We start from the raw sequence: 19385 nt of genomic DNA, 5'->3' as shown, positions 1-19385 counted from the left end.
ATGCAGAAGGAGCATATCAGTGAAACAGATTGCTTAACCTGGGAGAGACTCCTTAACATCATAATAAAATATCACATATATTCTCCTTCAATTGACTTTAATTCTTGGGATTTCAGGGGTACCATTAAAACAAGTTTTACAGTAATACTTCTGGTGCTACTGTAAAATAAATTAAGAAATAGAGGAAAGAGAAATATATATTGCTTCTTTGCTGTCAAGAATTAAGAGCTGTATCAGACCATCTGTCAAGAAGAAGAAAACGAACAGACAGAAGCAAGGCCTACAGTAATGTTATGTGGGAGACAAAACAGCAGATGAAAAGGTCAAAACTCCTCCTCAGCAGTGTTTGTTCAGAGCAGGCCAGTTCCAGCAGCCAGCAGGGCTCTCAGGGAGTGAAGCAGAGCTCGTGTCACCCCCAGCCCCCTCTGCCCCGTGAGCAAGAACCCCCTCATGGCCTGGGTGACTGAAGCAGCCTTTGCCATAAATCAGTGATTCAAACTCGGCTACCTCTGGCATGGTCAGACAGTTCAGTCATTGGTGCCTCACTTTCCATGTCATTTTGAAAGGCAGGAATATTTTTTTACCTCATTATGAGGCAGATAAGAGCTCTTGTGTGGAGATAGCTGTCCCCCATGGGAGGGACCCCACAACGGGCCAGGGGAAGGACTCTGGCTCCTCTGTGGCAGGAACAATCTGTGGTGAACTGACCACAACACCCCATTTCCATTTCCCTGAACCCCTGGTGATGAGGAGATAGAGCTGAGGAGAGATGGATGGGGGGAAGGTGTTCCTAAGATTTATTTTACTTCTCACTATCCTGCTCTGGGTTTGTTGATAACAGATTCAATTGATATCTCTGAGTCTGCTTTGCCTGGGAGTGCATTTGGTGCCTGGTTTGTCTCTGTCCTTATCCCAACTCATGAACCTTTTCTCTCCCCATCCACTTGAGGAGGGGAGTCACAGAGTGGCTTTGGTGCCCATCCAGCCAGTGCCAACCCACCCCAGTATTAACCATGAAGAATTAATATAATAATAATAACAAACTACATGCTTCAAGGCTCAGACTTCTGCAGAGGCATCAAAAAGTCCTATTTGTGGGGTTCCCCAAAAGATCTCGTGCAAGGGGTACAACATCCCCCAGGGCTGCTTGCCTTGGACAAGGAATGAGCCAGGATGTATTTGCTGCCATGGGAGGCACTGACGGGGTCTCAGGCACCACTTCTCCTTCCTGCAGCAATCCCAAATGTCCTTCTGCTGCAATCCCAAATGTCCTTCTGCAGCAAAGGTGGCAGGGCAAGTGTAGGACGTTGCCTTTTCCTCCTGCACATCTTTTTTCAGGGTTCGTATCTGCAAATGGGAAATCGATGTCAGCTCTTAGCAGGGGGATGTACATTCAGATCCTTTTCAGCAGGGAATTCCTGCTTTTTCTGCCACTCCTCACCAGTAGTTCCTTGGAGAAACTAGAGGTAAAATAACTTATTAAAGTAATATTCAAAATCAGAAGACCTTGAAGTGTTAATATACAAATTACAATGTCAGTTATAATCTGATGTGTCAACTCCAGGCAAGATGAATATTCTGAAGAAAAACCTCTCAAAACCCCCATTCCAAAACTCAGAACTTACTGTAGATGTTACAGCAGCAAGAACCTAGTGAGAGGTGTGAGAGGATTGCGTGGTCTGAGGTCATTTTCTCCAGTCTTTATCAGCTTGAAAATGTTTTAATTCTTCCTGACGCTGACAGAAAGAGCTGAATCATGTCACCGAGGTTGAATTTCACAGCATGAGTAGCAGGGAGCATGTCACACTCAGTGACCTCTCTCCTTCACAGGAAATATATATATATATATACATATATATAAAATATAAAAGGCTTGCAAGTTATTTCATATTTCATTTGAAGGGATGCCACTCAATACCTCTCTTGAAGTGATCTCGAGAAAACACAAATTGCTTCTACACCAAAGTTAGGGCCTCTTTAGTCAGACAAAGTGTCATCCCAAACCTCTTTGTGCCTGAGAACCCTTCTCCTGGGCTGCAGATCCCTCTCCTCCTTTGCCTTGGGACTTTAATCACAGACCTTACAGCCCAGCAGGGATGGGGGAATCATCGAGAAGCCCGGTTCCTCCGAGGGTTGAATATCAGCATCATGATGAGGACCGGACTTCAGTGGAGACAAGAGACTTCACTGTGGAAGTTTAAGTGGGAGAGCTGGACCTGAAGCCTCAAAAACTCGAGCTGCCTCTTCACAGACTGAGTTTGGATGTCTTTGGGTATGTGGCAAATGTTTTGCCCCAAATATCTGAAATTTTGCAAACTAAAGATGAACGGAACTCTCACCACACCATTCGGTGGCTGACTGAATCTGCTTTTCTTTTGCTAGATGATGTTCATGTCTGTCCAAACAAAACACAGTCACTTCTTTCTCCCAAAATCCATCACATTCCTCAGGAACAGAAGGTGGCATTTTATTTTGGATGAAAACACATATTTGTGTAAGCTCAGAGACTGCCGTTACAAAACGGAACTTAAATCATTGTTTAAAAATGCCTTAAATAAATAAACTTCCAACAGTAACAAAAGCAATGGCATTTTGCTCATTATTTCACTGATTAATAATTTTTTTGTGTACTTCTAAAGCAACTTTTCAGTGCTGGCACTGAGATCCCAAGGGATTCACGTTATTTATTTAAGAAAATGAGAATGGGTTGCATCGAAAGTCCACGAAAATCAATGAAATGTTCTCAGCTTTTAGTCAAAAATAGTATGGCCAGCAGGAGCAGATAAGTGATTGTCCCTGGTGAGGCCACACCTCCAATCCTGAGGTCATTTTTGGGCACCTTGACACAAGAAGGAGATTGAGGGGCTGGAGCGTGTCCAAAGGGAATGGAGCTGGGACTGGGGCTGGAGCACCACTCTGATGAGGCTGAGGGAGCTCCCCAAGCAGGAATTCTTTATCCAGCACCTCAGGAAAGCATAAAAGAGAAATCCTTTGTCACTTCTGCACTGTTGTCACCTCAGACTGCATCACTCCAGTGCTGCACCTTCCAGCCAAACCCCAAAGCCAGCTTTTCCATAGGGAATTTTGTCAGCCCTGATTTCCTGCATGCCTGGCTATCCCTTCTCTAGGAGCTGATTAGAAAGGCAGATTAAATAACCAGCCTCACCAGGTGTAGTTCTTTCCCCACGGCAGTGCTCTCCCCTTTCCAATTTGTCTTGGATCAGTTCTGCTCCAAGATAATATTTTCCATAAGGAAAACAAGGAAATATTTTCAACGTGCTTCATTTTATTCCTCACTTGAGGAGTACAGATATTTACAGGAAACACCATATGGATATTTTTTGTGGGTCTGGGCTCCCTCCTACTAATTTTTACTGATGTGTGTGCAGGAATCACACCCTTCACTCTTGGGTTTAGGAGGTGTAAGAAATAAAAGATCCTATTTTTCCCTCTTCATTCGTGTTGTTAAACCTTGGCAGGTTTACAAATTGTGTCACAAAACCCACCCTACTCCTCTGGAAATATGTGACCTGTGTCATGGCAAAACTAACTAAATAAATTTGGTCAAGAAAGGAGTAATCAGTGCTTTCAACAAGCAATTGTCAGTTAGCAATGGTCCGTGATGTAATCCACAGTGAGTGACCTTCCATTAAAATCAGCATAATAACCAACAAAACACAGTTTGATCAAACATTTATAATAATTTTCAAAGCATAGCAAAAAATGGACCTACAAGAGCAGTTAAGAAATGGAAGTAATTTTAAGTGACCAGGGAGTTCTTTAATGTGTTTATTTAAAAGCAAAATGATGACAAATCAACAACTCTTCTTCTCTCTTGGTCATGCAAAAATTACCTTGATTGGCAGTTATTTAATCAGAATAAGACTGGAGGTTATAACTAAAAGAATATCAAGGCTAAAGCAGCAATAGAACATAATTTTGCTCTAAAGTTACCTTTTGAAGTCCATATTTTTGGATGAAAATGTCTTTCTTGAACAATGTGGATCTAGCTACCATTTGAAACAACTCATTTTAGGATATGAGGGACTTCAGGCATACAAAAAAAATTTGACTTCTGGGGTATTTTTAATTAATTTGGGGTTTTTTTTCTCCCTCATAAACAAGTACTAATTCAACAGAAGTTAATTTAGGAAACACCAATATGCACAAAATTAGACTAGATGACTTCCACTTCTTCTTTTTTTAATTTAATAATCTGTGAAAAAGATTGTGCTACACACACACAGAGTGTTTGAAATTGCCAAGCACGTGAGATAGCTGCAATTCAGTTCAAAGGAACATTCCAGCACTTCCTGAGGCTGGGGGAATGAGAGCTCACACTATCATATGTTATCTGTCACACTCTCTGGCATGTCAGATTCCTACAGCCAGCACAAAATCCAGCACGTGTGTGCTTGGGAGCAGAGGAAAAATTCTGGTGGGACAGGGATTTACAAGCTGCTCCTCTTCCTCAGCTGCATCCCTGGTGATTCAAAGCACTGGGAAGGCAGTGGGAAATTGAGTTATTGGCCAGTTCTGCTCAGATGGATACGAAGAGGAATATTAGGAAGAGACCCACCCTGCAGACCCTGCAATCAAACACAAAAATAAGCATAAAAACCTTGGTTGGATTAATTGTGCCTTCCCTAGAAAGCAGCTGAGCACTCTCACCTGTTTTTATCACTGCAGAAAAGAGGATCTCCACATTTTCACAGCTCCTACGTGTGCTACCAAAATATCCTGTGAAATCCATCAGGATAACCTGCTTCTTACCCAGCATGTCTGGAGAAGACACTGACCTTGCCCATCCTGCTCAATCATCCATCAGAACTTTCCCTCCAGTGGGAGGTGTCCCCACCCATGACAGGAACTGGAACGAGAGGATCTTTTAAGGTCCCTTCTGACCCAAACCATTCTGGAATTCTGTGATTTCTACGAAAAGTGACAAATTCTTTGTGCCCAGCCTGAATTTCTCTCATTCCTGCTCTGAAGGGTTGATACCTTCTGCTGCACCAAAACCTTTTCCTGAGGGACTGAGTCCAGCTGGAGCCCCGGTTGCATTCCCACCCTACCTTTGTTTGCCAAGTGGCAGTGCCTTGTTTCTCTTGGTTTATAATTGTGCCAGATCCTGGCAAAGCCCATCTGTGCCAGGGCTTTGCCCCTTTCTTCTGCTGCATCAGCTGAAGCTCTCCCAAGGCTCAGAGCTCTTCCACTCCCACTCAGCATCCTGAGCACTCTCAAGCACAGACAAACCCTGCTGATGGCAAATTGTCCCTGATATAAGTAGGAAAAACCATGGAAAAATATGCAGTATTTCTTAGTTAAGCTGCTCCAGGCCCAGAACCCACTCCTCTTTAGCACAATTGATTTGAAGCCAGTTTTTGATTTAAAGCCAGTTTAGATATTGGCTTTAAATCACATAAAATGGCAGACTTCAGCACAGCCAGGTTATGTCCAAACTGAAACCATCCAGATCTCTTTTCCTGGGTTTCCAGCCCCTGTTTGCTCAGCATGAGGCAATCCCAGGGTATTTAATGCTCTGATAAAAAGCCTGCCACACGGATTGGCAATAACAATTAGGGTGGAGGCCTAGCAGGGCTCACAGCAAGTTCCTATGTGCATGTTCTCTGTCAATATTTGTCCATGTGTGGAGTCATACTATAGCCTATTATCCCAGTTCTGGGAAAGTTTTAAGGTCATTAGGGTGATTTTAAGAAAAATTAAATCATTCAAAGGTCAAGGGAAAAATAAGAGGAAATTGAACATTTCATAGAAACTGGAAATTTCATGCCTCCCGGTTGCTACTCGAGATATTTTTCCTTTTGAATCCCTAATGGGTCCCTTGTGTCCAGGGATGAATGTTACCAGGATGGGGAATGCTAACACCACCAATTCCAGCAGTTAATCCTCAAAATTGACTCTTCCTGTTTGTGCTCCAAGTGTTCAGTCCTTGACCTTTCTGTACAAAGCAAATAAGAGCCATTATTTTCAAATTTATCAGTGTTGCCATAGTTACTAAACTGTGTATGTGCCAGCTAATATTTTAAAGATATGAATAACAAATATATATTGCATGTTTTGCAGAGTTTGCCATTATCATGACAATAAATTCACATGCCAGAGCGAATAGTCATGCTGCAAATTGTAGATAGGAATGATTTAAATTCATGGTTATTTTATCTTTTTGGGTGGGAACAGCACTAGCTGAGGTGAAACAACACTTTGTAGGTGTTTTCTGCAGTCAGGGCTGAGAGATGAACATCTCCAGGAAGTGGCTCACAGAACCTGCACTGCCAACTGGGGAGAGAGGGACAAGGGGGATTGTCCTCCTAAATTAAGTGTGAAAGCAGAGTAAAAAGAGGTGATAGAAATAATCCCCACACCCAGGAGTTACACATGTGGATATAGGGGATTGGAAACCTAAGGGAAACTGCTTGAAAAACCTAAGTGGACACTAATGTGGGAGACAGAGGAGTAGAAACTCCTGCAATTAAAGGAGGCTTTGATTTACAACCCTGGAAGAGACTAGGTCTGGCTTAATTGACAGAGATTTGTGGACTTTAAGCAAAAGGATTACAAACTTGTGTTCCTATCATTATAAGTAAAATTGTACACTGGGTGTTTTGGTGAAGGGTTTTAAAATATAATAGTGTGATTTTATATAGTTTAAGTTAAGAATGTAGATGGTATAAGAAAGATATCTGTATGTGACATGAGAAGTTATTGGTCAAGATGCAGCTGCATTGCAGTGAGAAGTGCCACAGGTGATAGGTCATTAATCCAAAACAAAGTGTCATTTTAAGTATCTATTGGATTAGAAAGTTATAAATTACGATGTAACCCTAAATCTTGTGAGTATTTGCCATTATTTGGAGGTGTTGTAAAGTCTCACTCCTCGACTGATGCGTTTGTTATTTTAAACAATAAATTCGTGTAGTTGCATAGTCCCATCCCTTAAAGTTATTTTCCTCCGACCCGTGAAAGCGCCAGAAACGGGCACACTAAGAGTCACACGGGAGACCCTTTGAGAAACCTGGGTGGACAAAAGAAAAAGGGATTTTCCACGTGGTGAAAATACAGACCCTTCAACTTTCCAAACGGGTGGGAAGGTGGGGACTTGATGGTTCTTCTGAACTATGTCCTACCTCCTATTTCACAGTATCTCCCACTGGCATGGGCTCTCTCTGTATACATATGGATGGATACATCTCTCTGCAGAACATATTTACCCCTTACATACACCTAAAAAATAAACAAACAAACATCTGTCTCTGCTGGCTCAGACCATCCCATTGTACCTGCCATTTTCTGATGGAGTTCTTTAGAAACTGCACATTTTTCCAGGCTGGTATTTCCGTACTCCAGCCTGCATGTTGCATGTTTTAATTTTGGTTTAAAAGAGGCATTTTAACTCCTCATATCCTTGTGATTTCCTCCCAACTTTCTGTCACAGCCATCTCCACTTCTCCCAGGTAGTGTGCTGGGCATTCCTCACACTCCAGCTGCTCTCTGGATGTTAAAGCATTTCTGATTTCTTTGAAATGCTGGCAAGGAGAGCTCCATGGACTGTAACTCCATCATTTTCCAATAGTTCAACAAAGGAGTATTTATTGTGTTGGTTTTCTATAACAGCACTTATGACTTGTGCAAACTCTGTGGAACAATGTCTGTTGGTTCTTTGGCAGCTGAGGCATGGGAAGATAAAATTCGATTCTGTTGCTGGCTGGAGCTGTTCCTTTTCCACCAAATGTATTTTGGGACTGGGTGAACTAAGAGATAACAACTTTTGATGACAAAAAATCACAATCATTGTGTGTGCATGTATGTAATTTTAATCGTATAATATTATATATACACACAATTGCATTGTTATTTTGGTGATTTTTTTTTTAAATAGTGTTTAAACTAAAGGATAATGGCTAATATTTCTCTATTAGGAATTGAAATGACATCATAGTGCAGCTTTAGATGTTGGTAGGGGTAATGGGAAGGCTGACAGAAATTCCCTGCTCCATTTCCATGCCATGCACCCAATCCATTCTGTAGAACATGGGACATAACTTTCAGTGAAGGATAAGGAGTCCTGAAGGCTGAACTTCTCCTGGCACTTGAAGCTGCCACCACCAGCATCCCTTGCCAGGTGATTTGGGGAGGACTGAAGATGTGCTTCATCATGACCATGAGGGTCAAGGGCAGAAGGGAGATATATTCCAAAATTACTTTCCTGCTCGAGCAGGTACCATAACGAGATCAGAGCAGCAGAGAAATAATTTATTTCATTTATAAACAGAGAAAAACACTCAGAGCTCCCCCAGTTAGAGCAAAATCACTCCAGTCCCACATAGCCAAGCCTATAGCAGCCTGTGCTCCCCCAGTTAGAGCAAAATCACTCCAGTCCCACATAGCCAAGCCTACAGCAGCCTGTATACAAAAGGCTGGGTGAAGAAAAGCTGAGAGAGAATCTCAGTGAAAAGAAGGATTTTGTGCTCTTTAAAAGTTGCCACGTCATGATTTCAGAATTTACACTTTATTGATCAGCAGTCAGGAATTCGTTTGTTCCTTCCTCCCACATCTCACAGAGCTTCTGCACAGAGGATCATTAAATGTGGTGTTTAATAGAGTGAAAGCCAAAGCAATGCCTCTACACAGAGCTCCTCGTGTTTGGTTATTCACTCAGAGCATCCACAATCCAAGCAGATCAAGGACAGCCCTCACAGGGAAATAAGGGCAGGGGGATAACCTTCAACAGGAGATTTAATTTCTGTGCCTAATTATTAAAGTGGATTAAAGTTAAAATTTGAAGAAATGGGATCTGATTCCACTCCCACTTTTCGGTGTAGCTCTTCTAGCTCTCAGATATATTTGCTATTTGGCTTTGGGAAAATTGCAAAGAAGCTGGGACTAATCATAGCTGACTTCAGAAAGCTTCAGCGATGACACTTACAGCTGAACTTGTCACACGGGGTTCCTCTTACAGACTTCCCATTAAGGTGCAAACCACCTCATGTACATTTGCCATCTGCATTTCTAGGAGATGAACTCTGCTCTCCCAGCTCCTTTTGCTCTCTGCTCACAGCGAGGAGATCCAAGGGATGACCCCCCAGGAGCTCTCACATCAATATCCTGTGAGACTTTGCAGACTTCTCCATTTGGTCTGATGAATCTTTTTCCTTTCTCTTTAAATTATACCTCAGCAAATGAGGTTTAATAAATATAACCACAATTAATTGATCATTCTGTCCACTCTTTTTTTTTTCTATCCTGCCACATCTTTCTCTTAACTGCTAATAATTTTATATCAATTTAAAAGGTCACACACATTTCCCTTTCAGTTGCTCTTTCTGGTATTTTCCTCTCAGGAAATCAACAAAATGATGCTTTAAATGTGTAAAATATTTTACTATAAATGTAGCACAAATTGCCACCTTCCAGAGGGACCATCAAAGTTTATCACATTTCTGTGTAAGAGAATCTCGAGGATTTTATCTTTATCTTTATCTTTATCTTTATCTTTATCTTTATCTTTATCTTTACATAATATAAACAATATAATATAAATTATTAAATATTAATAATTAATAATAAATAATAAATAAATAATAAATAATTAATAATAAATATTAATATAAATATTAAATTATATTATAATTATATTATAATATAAATAGTATAAATATAGATATAAATAATATAAATATAAGTAGAAATATAAATATAATACAAATATAAATATAAATATAAATATAAAATTATATATATAAATATATACATATAATATATAAAAATATATATTTATTTATATATTTATTTATATATTATAATTATATATATAAATACATATGTTATATCTATAAATATATATATAACAAATATATAAAAATATATTTATATTTATATTATATTTATATTTATGTTTATATTTATATTTATATTTATATTTATATTTATATTTATATTTATATTTATATTTATATTCATTGGCAAGAATGTGAACAATTTTCCACACCTTGTTGCAGGCCAAGTCCTGATCCTGCTGCTGGTTACACCTGTGTTTAACTGCACAGGTCTGTGCAGTCCAACAGCCAACAACCTGGGTCATGTGTTATGCTTCCAATTCCCTCTTCTAGCACACAGAACACAACCATACCCTTGCCATTTTTAAACTGGCAAGAGTTTTCCATTACTATCAAAAATCCGATATATTTTAGAGTTTCATGTGCTGGATGAACACAAGCAGAATTTCTGAGCACCCCACAACTGACTCAGGACAGGCCTGCAGGATGCTCAGGAAACCAGAAGAGTTTAACAGACATCCAATTTCTCCCAAAACAGGATACTGCGCTGGGAAAAAGAGAAATAATCCACATTTTTAATGAAATAAAAACACGTGAGATACCAATCATGTGCCCCCTTGTATTTATGTGATGTGCATCACCTCTCCACTGAGCTGCCCATGGCCCAGAGAGCGAGGTCAGAGGGTTTCAGAGGGATTTTCCCAGTTTCAGAGGGACCATCAACAACACCCTTCTGCCCTGTAGACTTAATTTCCCCCAAGATCAGATGTCTGTGGTTTAGAACAAATAACCTTATGCAGTTTTCCCAGTCATTGCAGAGACACAGATCTCTTAAAATGTGAGTCATCTGCCTTGTTCTGCTTTAGGATGAGAGGATTTTAATCCTGGACTCTCAAATATATGAAGTAGAAATTGTGAAAAGATAAATTAATATTACATTGATGAGCTCAGGTGTATTTCAGGCAGGCAGGAGGTGCCTCCTACACACAGAATCCTCCCTCCAAGACCTGATTCAGCTTTCTCTTCCCACTTTTTACTTCTTCCTTGTGCTGAAGATAAAGATGAGGGGTGTGGGAATGGTGATACATAAAGGTAGCATGCTGCTTTTAAATAACTCCATAGATAATGTAAGTGCAGTAACACATTATCCTCTTGGCTGAGTAAAGATGATTGCAGCATTAAAACTTAATGAAATGCAACTTCTTGTAGCAAAGAGAGGGTCAGTGGCAGATCTGCTGTGACACAGATTCTCTTTCTCCCTCTTGAAGTGCACAAGCAGCTCCAGTAAATCTAGACAAGCAGTGAGTTTTTAATATATATTTTTATACAAATTCTTTCATGCTCTTTTTGTTGAATATTGATTACAGGCATAACCATTTTATTGCTTGTTTCTAACTGTTGGCAATTGAAGTCGCTTTACAAGGATGAAAGTTGGGAAAAACACGGTTTACTCAATTTTGTTTGCTCACCTACAAAAGATGCTTAGCCTGGAAAGACTTGCAAGAGGACAATGATAATAATATTATACCTTTAAATACTCATTTTATCAGGATGTTAACAGCAGAATGTAGGGGTGAGATGATTTTTAGAAATTCATCCTCTGGACTATGCCTTGGGGTGACTTTGTGATGTGTATCCCATATTGCTGCCCATGCCCAGAAATGAATTCCTGTGCCTTTCTATGCCTCTAAACTGAGCCTGAGAGAGGGAAGGAAAAACTGAGCAAAGCTTTTTCAAAGCAGTTTGCAGCTTGTTCAAGGTCACACACAGATAACAACTTTTTTTTTCCAGCTGCAGCAGGGGAGCGAGGAGGCACTGAGCCTGCTGCTTCCCAGTCAGCTTTTGGCCAGTTGTTCAGTTTCTTTTTCTCTGGAGAGAGACTGAGAGTTGAACTTTGCTTTTCCTTCCCTGGAATTTCGAATTTTCTCCCTTTTCTACTGGACTGCTTCAACCTCAGAGCACATCAGGAGGACTTTCCATCGGGCACAGAGGGCCTGGCCCTGGGCCAAGCCCCAGCAACTCTAACACTTTTCCCAGGTTTTTCCTCCACAGCGAGAGATTTTATTATTTAGCATTACTTTCCTTTTCCCATGTGTTTGGTAAATAAACAGTTTTATCTCCTTCACTTTCCTTTGAGGAAATTTTTTTTTCCTAAACCTGGTGGGGGAGGGGTGGTTGTGCCTTCCCTCAGAGGATATACTTCTAAATTTGGCCAAACCAGAACAGACTATCAGCTAGAAATGCTCTCTCCTGAATTCTTCTCCTGCAATTCTTCACCCACTCCATCATTCTGTCCCGCTGTGCTTGAAGTAACAAACAGCACCTCTGGATGTGTTTAAGTTCCCTCTCACTTGTGATGTTGATGTTCTGCTCTCTGCCCTCTGCTCCCATCACACCACAGAGACACGAGATATTTGATGATGATTTTCATCCAGCTTGCTACAAATGCTGCAAACTGATAGGAGCTGAAATGTGGAGGGGATGGGTTACACCAGCTACAGAAACTTCAGGACCAAGGAGGGGTGGGAACGTCCCTGTAGGACCCCATGAAGGAGTTGTGGGTGCACGTGGTGACAAAGGAACACATTGAGGACTCTTCACTGCCCTTTGCTCAATATATTGAACTTCTTTAGCATTCAAATTTCTCTTTTCCACACGATCACAGAATCCTTAGGGCAGGAATGGACCTCTGCAGATCATCCAGTCCAAGCCCTTGCCAAGGCAGGGCCACCCAGAGCAGGTGGCAGAGGAATGCATCCAGGTGGGTTTGGAATGTCTCCAGAGAGGGAGATTCCCTGAAACCCCTGGACAACCTGTACAGACTCTCCAGCTCGAGAACAAAGCTCTGCTTGTATAGGTTGGCTATTCCATGGTATAATTGGAATTGGGTGAAGAGTAATACCAATGTCACTTATGGATTTAACTTTGCCCTGGTGGGAAAGGATCAGGCTGCTGAAGGGGAAACCTCTGGATGAAACAGAAGAGTGGGGCACCCAGCACCCTAGAATCTGCACAGAGCTTTCTTTGCTATTAGAAGGACCTTGCCAAAGTCCTGGGAAGTTTCTTTAGGTTGAACTCATTTTGCCACTGCAAGCTGTAAAGATGAGGATGTGAAATGGAAAACTGGAAGCACTCAAGCACTGAGAAGATAATTTTGGCTGGTGTTTAGTCTAAGCAAGGGACAAGAGTTCATATTTTCCCAGCAGAAGGAGCATTAAAGGAATAGCTGCTGCTTGCACTTTACACCATCCATCCACCCTGGAATACCACAACTTTCCTTTTAAAACCCACCCTGGAATATAAACTGTCTCCACAGACAGTAAGAACTGCAGTGGTGAAGAGAAGCAGTCGTTTATACAAGGACTGGGCTTTTAAGCTGCATCAAAAGACCACCTAAGCAAAGGTTTAACAGCAGGGATTCCACTCATCCCTTTCCTATTCGTCAAATCCATTCCACTTATGCCTCGTTAACCACCAAGCCATGCATGGAATGGTTTAGATCCACTTGGACTTTAGGGATAAGGACCCTTCTGACTGCCCAAAAAGGGCACTGCCTGTGTACCACGATCCTTTTAAAATTCATGGGAGCTTCAGGAAGGCAAGGAATGCTAAAAGAACCACCAAAGCATCCTTGTGTTCACTGGTGATTGTCTGCGTGAAGGAAAGAAAAAGGGAAATATGGCAAAAAAACCACATGGCTGTGTAACAGTTAAAAAAAAAAGACAATAAACTGATTTTAAGAAGATTGGATTTGGATCAACTTGTAAAAGTAGTGGGGGTTATTTTTTTCTTCTTTTTTTTTTTTTTTTTTTTTAAGTAACTTTTAAAATATTCCAGATCTTCTTGGAATCCCGTGGGCAGTGTAAGCCATGGATAAGCATGTGTTTGGGAAAGCAAATGACCAATTTTCTGACAACTTTAACACTTTTAAGAGAGGCGTTCCTGGAACTATTAAATGATTAAATGAACTTTTTAAATGATTTTGTTACTGAAGGACATTTATTAGTCCTGAACTTTATAATGCCAGGGCTCTAGACGCTGAGAATGGGACATTAGTATGATTTCTCAGAACAATAATACTTTGTCATTCTCCATTAATTCAAAAGGGTGCTGATCCTTGTGCAGAAGTAGTTCTAACAGGATAGTAGAGCTTTTATTCTTTTTCCACTGGAATTTTTCCTTTTTTTCCCCCTCTGTCAGTGCTGCAGGTCTGTCCTGTTCGAGCACTCTGATTCTGGTGTTCAAGACCTATAAATCTCCAATTGTGCTCTGTTTTCTTGTATTTAAATCAAAGGGCAGGGTAACCTGAACCACTTTCTCTAATTATGAACTAAATATTTGGAGTTCCCAAACGGCCTCCCTGACAGCAGTGTGCTCCTATGTGATCCCACTCTTCCCTCAAGTCTGACACTGGAATTCTGCCTCTTCCCTGATCCACTCAAGCAAAATTCTGGTCTTTCCTGAATCATCTTTTCTTGGTTGAAACAGGTTAAGGTGCGCTCAGAGAACCAGAGCTGCTAGAAGAGTTGGGGGTAGGAAAAGCTCCAAAAGCAATGCCTGACATCCACTGCTGATAGAGGGGTCATGGGGACCCTAATTCAGCTGTGAAAATTGGGTGTGGGGAGAAGAAATGATGGGAAGAAACATCAATCCATGACATCGACGTCACTACTGTATTTCCAAACACATCCATTCCCGCCTTATTTTGTGTATGAATTATTCATGAGCATTCCGAAATGCAGAGTGCATTTCCTTCCTTCACTTCCTTCCGAGTCTTGAGCTTTGCTCTGTTTTCCAGTTTCTTCATCCTTTTAGCCAGAAAGGTCTCCAGAAAATTGGTTCTGGAGAAAAATGCCAGACAGGGACTGCTGCAATTCCCAGAGTTTTGTGTCTCGTGGCTTGTAATTACTTTTAGTGCATTGATTGTAGTCCCTGGAATTGCTGGTGTACATCTACATGATGCAGCTTTTATAGCCAACACATTTTTTTTTTTTTGCCTTTATGCAGCCTCTAAAACCAGGAGGTGAGGATTTCACTACACAGGTCTTGGATAATTAAATAGGTGATTAAATAGGGAGCAGCCACTGTAGATGCATTGAAAATGCTTCCACTGTTTTCTTTGTGAAAATATTCCTGGAAAAGTTGCATTAAAACCTCATTTTTTAAAACACTGCTTACTCTGCACTCTGCGACTTCTGATTGAGAACAACACTGGGTATTTATATTTGCCAAGATCAGTCCTGTTAATCATCCAACTCATCCTCGTCACCCAATCAGGTTTATTTAGAGTACATCCATCTTTTGTTCTCCCAAAAATCAGAGTCTGCACCTGCACTGCCATTTCTGTCACATGGCTTTGATTCTCTAAGGAACAATTTAAATTCAGCTGTTTTCTGTAATATTGAGCAATGCAGAGAAGGATGAACTCTTGTAGCAACGGACCAGTTCCTTTTTCCCAGAAAATAAATTAGGATATTTGGCCAACAGAGAAGGAAAGAAAAACAGACTGGACCTCAATCTACCACTGATTTGTTGGCACAAAACAGAGAAAGGATTCTTCAGATTTACTAAAGATTCTAAGAAAGATTTTCGGGCTCTTCTTTGTTACTGATTATTGTCTCTGTCAGGCTGATGGGCTGCAGACATTCTGTTCTATCTGATACAGCTAGAAATGGGCAAGGGTTTCTTTGGCAGAGAGTAACATGACTGGAAAATGTATTTGGAAGAGGGGTGACACTCAGTTTTCCTAATTGTCTAAAAAAAGTGAAGGAAGTGTGAAATACTTATTAAAAGCCAGATATTAACGTTGACATTTTGAGAGCAAAACAATTCTCTTTTGTTTTAAAGCCTTGATTTATTTAGAAACATATTGTTAATGAAAAAAGGGGTTAAATGCTGCCTTTTAAACATTCCATTTTAAGCTGAGTGTTTCATTCTGGATTAACTCCAGCTGCTAGTCCAGGGCTTTATTTATATTTTGTTTGTTTCACAACAAAGCATAAAATAAGGCTGTTCCTTTTCTGCTCTGCAGACAAGACAGATTAATGGCTGGGAAAAAAAAAGTACTGCAATAATTTGGAAGAGATTTAGGAGCTGGAGCAGTGAACTGGACAAACTGAGAGGTGCCTGACTATTTATAACATCCACAGTGGGGGTGTTTACTGAAATAGTCACCCTGCTCTGCCTTTGCAGCCAGCAGAGGTCAAATCATTACAATTAATAATGTGTTCCAGAGAGTTGGATGTCTCTCATGGGATCATTCTCCCATTTCCCCCTCAGTGACTTGAAAAGGAAGTGAGAAGAATGCTGAGGCTGGAGAAGGGTTTATTACCCTAATTTGAAGGTGGGATGTTGCTTCTACACTTCCCTCCAGTTGCCAAAGAAGCAGGGACAAATTTAAAGAGGAATGAGCAGCTGGTGAGGAATTTCAAGTGGAATCCCAGTCAGCAGCTGTAGGGTAGTTACTTTTTGTAAGGGTGCAGAAATAAGGACCAAAATGAGATATAAGTTCATAGACAGGCTGGGAGAGCTGGGGGTGTTCACCTGGAGAAGATCCAGGGAGAGCTCAGAGCCCCTTCCAATGTCTAAAGGGGCTCCAGGAGAGCTGGAGAGGGACTTGGGACAAGGGATGGAGGGACAGGACACAGGGAATGGCTTCCCAGTGCCAGAGGGCAGCGATGGATGGGAGATTGGGAAGAAGTTCCTCCCTGTGAGGGTGGTGAGCCCTGGCACAGGGTGCCCAGAGAAGCTGTGGCTGCCCCTGGATCCCTGGCAGTGTCCAAGGCCAGGTTGGATGGGGCTTGGAGCAGCCTGGGACAGTGGAAGGTGTCCCTGCCCATGGCAGGGGTGGAAACAGATGATTTTTCACGTCACTTCCAACCCAAGTCATTCCACGATCCTGTGAAAGTCTGCATTGGGCATTGCACAGTCAGAAGGGGGAAAACAACTCACTGGAAACTCAAAAGCAGTGCTGAGAGACAGGTTTTGCTTTTTAAGTGCTCTGCTGTCTGATTCCCTCAACTGCCTTGAAAATGTTATGGGAACCTGGCTCTGTGAGGTAGAAATGATTCATTCAGGAAAAGACAAATCCCTGTAATTAATGGGGAAATAAATTTTACAAGAAATCTTCCATCTCCTCTTGTGAAAGAGTCTGTAATGGTCAACTGATGGGCTTTTACAAGACAAGTGTTATAGTTCATGGTGAGTTTAAAGACAGGACTTTGATTCCCGGGAACATAAATGTATTTTCAAGAACAGTTTGAATGCTGATATTTTATGGGCTAAATACATCAGAATGAGTCACTCTGAAGATATTAGTTTGAGCAGACAGTGACTCAGAAATATTTGGTATTTTTTAATTTCTCTTGCAAGTTGGGCCTTAAACATCACCAAAGTGGAAATATGTAATAATTGATAGCAAGTTCTAATAATTAAATATTAATTCCATTCTGTTTCTGAGCAGTGTGCACATTATTGGACACTATACATATTTATGTTAAAGTTATAAAATGGATTTACTTCCCTTTTTTTATACTCCTTCAGTGTATTGCTCAGGAATCTATTCAATATTGTAATGACATAAAAAATTAATACATTCCTGTGCTAAAGTGTATTTCATATGAGAACTTATTCAAAAGAAAGGAAGCCCCTGGATGAGATTTCCAGGTTACTTCATCACATCTACAGATATTTTTTCCACCATGGCTACAATTCAAAGTTGTCTGGCCCAACCACAAATTCATCTCCCACTGAAACCAACAGAGCTGATGTCACCTCACCTTCAATGGAACACTCATTAATATTTAACCTTGAATCTGCTATTCTCCTGCTTTTCTATCCCTCTACTTAATAATAACTTGTTTAATTCCCTTTGTTAGACCGAATTTGCATATACCTGTTTTTCAGGTAATGCCCTCCCACAAGAAACCCCCCTGGATTTCTACTGGATGCTTAATAAAGTTCATCTTTTGCATCCACTTTTACAGGAATAGCAGTGAGAGGTCTGAGTGTTGTATGGGTCAGCAAAGCTTCATTTGTTTCAAGAAAATACATGCTTCGATTTGAATCATTCCATACAATTAACTGGATCACCTTTTCCCAGAATTCTGTGTGTTCAAATGCATTTTTACTATTTTTGGAATTCTGAAATGCCTTCCAGAAAAGAAATCTGCAATTTTTTTGGAGGGCCAGAGTGTTTGTTTTCTGTTTGTGCATTTTGAATGTCCTTTACCCAGCAAAAGTTGCACACCTCCAGTTCTGAAGCCATTCTCCTGATCTTCCTTCCACTCACAGCAAATAAAAATAAGCTGAAGTGTTTTACCACTGCATGTGGTATCTGTAGATAAAAGTGTTCTCAGGAAAAAGGAACTATCTGCAGGACTATCTGCATTCTCTTCTTTGAGAATTAAAAAAATAAAATTATACTGAACAGAAGTAAATGCAACAGTTTGTCAGAGTGAGATACTGACTCCCAGAACTCTCCAAATGTCATAAACGACAGACACACATCAGCAATTTTCCTCTCAAACCCAAAGACTCACATATCTAAAAGTTAAGCATTTATTCATATCTGCTTTTCAAAATTCTCCATGTAATCAATAGAGCATTACTAATATTTTCAGACAGAAATTTATCATCCACAACTGCCAAAAATTGCCTTCTGGAGATGCCTCTCTTTCTTATCTCTGCAGGAAACCTAACACAGATAATTTTAATGAACCACCTGGCTTTTACATGACTTTCTTCTCTAGGGCTCAGACATTCATACAAAACTCTTTGCAAATCTGAAATTCAGAACATTTCCAGTGTCCATGATAGATCTCTTTTGCAACATTCTCTAGAGCTCTGGACACGCTGTGTTGTCCCCCACTAACCACAGTTTATACAATATCTGTTAAAAACTTCAATGGTTCATAAAATACTGAACAATTATTGCTGGATGGTCGAGGTATTATTTTACTTGGAAGTTTATTCTGACAGACAAACTCTTGGATAATTAAACTTTAAAATGAGAGAGTGGTTATTAAGACTGCTTAATCACTTAAATGAATTCCTGCATGGTGGGTTTTGTTTCTCTTTGAGATTTATGCCTCCCTACATTGAAATTTTATGACTGTGGAAATTATGTTGTAGCTCCTTTCATGTCAGCTGGCCAAAAAGAAGAGAAATTGGTGGAATATCCTGGTTTATGTTATCAAAAGGACTAAACAAGACATTTCAGTGGCTTTCTCTAATTTCTCATGTGGTGAGTTCACAAGGCAGAGAAGAATGAATGAATGAAAAACTCCTGAATGACAACTCCTCTGCTTGAATGGCCACATAGGAGGGTAAAAACAGGACAGACTAAAAATGTTCTGGGAGAGAGGGCTTGCCTGAGGAATCCAGAAGATAAGAGATATTTCCTCAAGGGACACTAGGTGGGACAAATTAATTTTTCAATGCTTCCACTCCATCCAGATAGAAACACAACCTGAGGTTAAAGAGTGAGACCTTGACCCTGAGTGATCCACCACAAAGTCACTGATCTCCATTTCCAGCCCTTCTTCTCCCACATGCACCAAAGTCAATAGGATTGATTTTTGTTCCTGAGCT

Source organism: Aphelocoma coerulescens, chromosome 2, assembly GCF_041296385.1.
Source record: "Aphelocoma coerulescens isolate FSJ_1873_10779 chromosome 2, UR_Acoe_1.0, whole genome shotgun sequence".
NCBI classification, from domain to species: Eukaryota; Metazoa; Chordata; class Aves; order Passeriformes; family Corvidae; genus Aphelocoma; species Aphelocoma coerulescens.
This window is presented reverse-complemented; position numbering follows the sequence as displayed.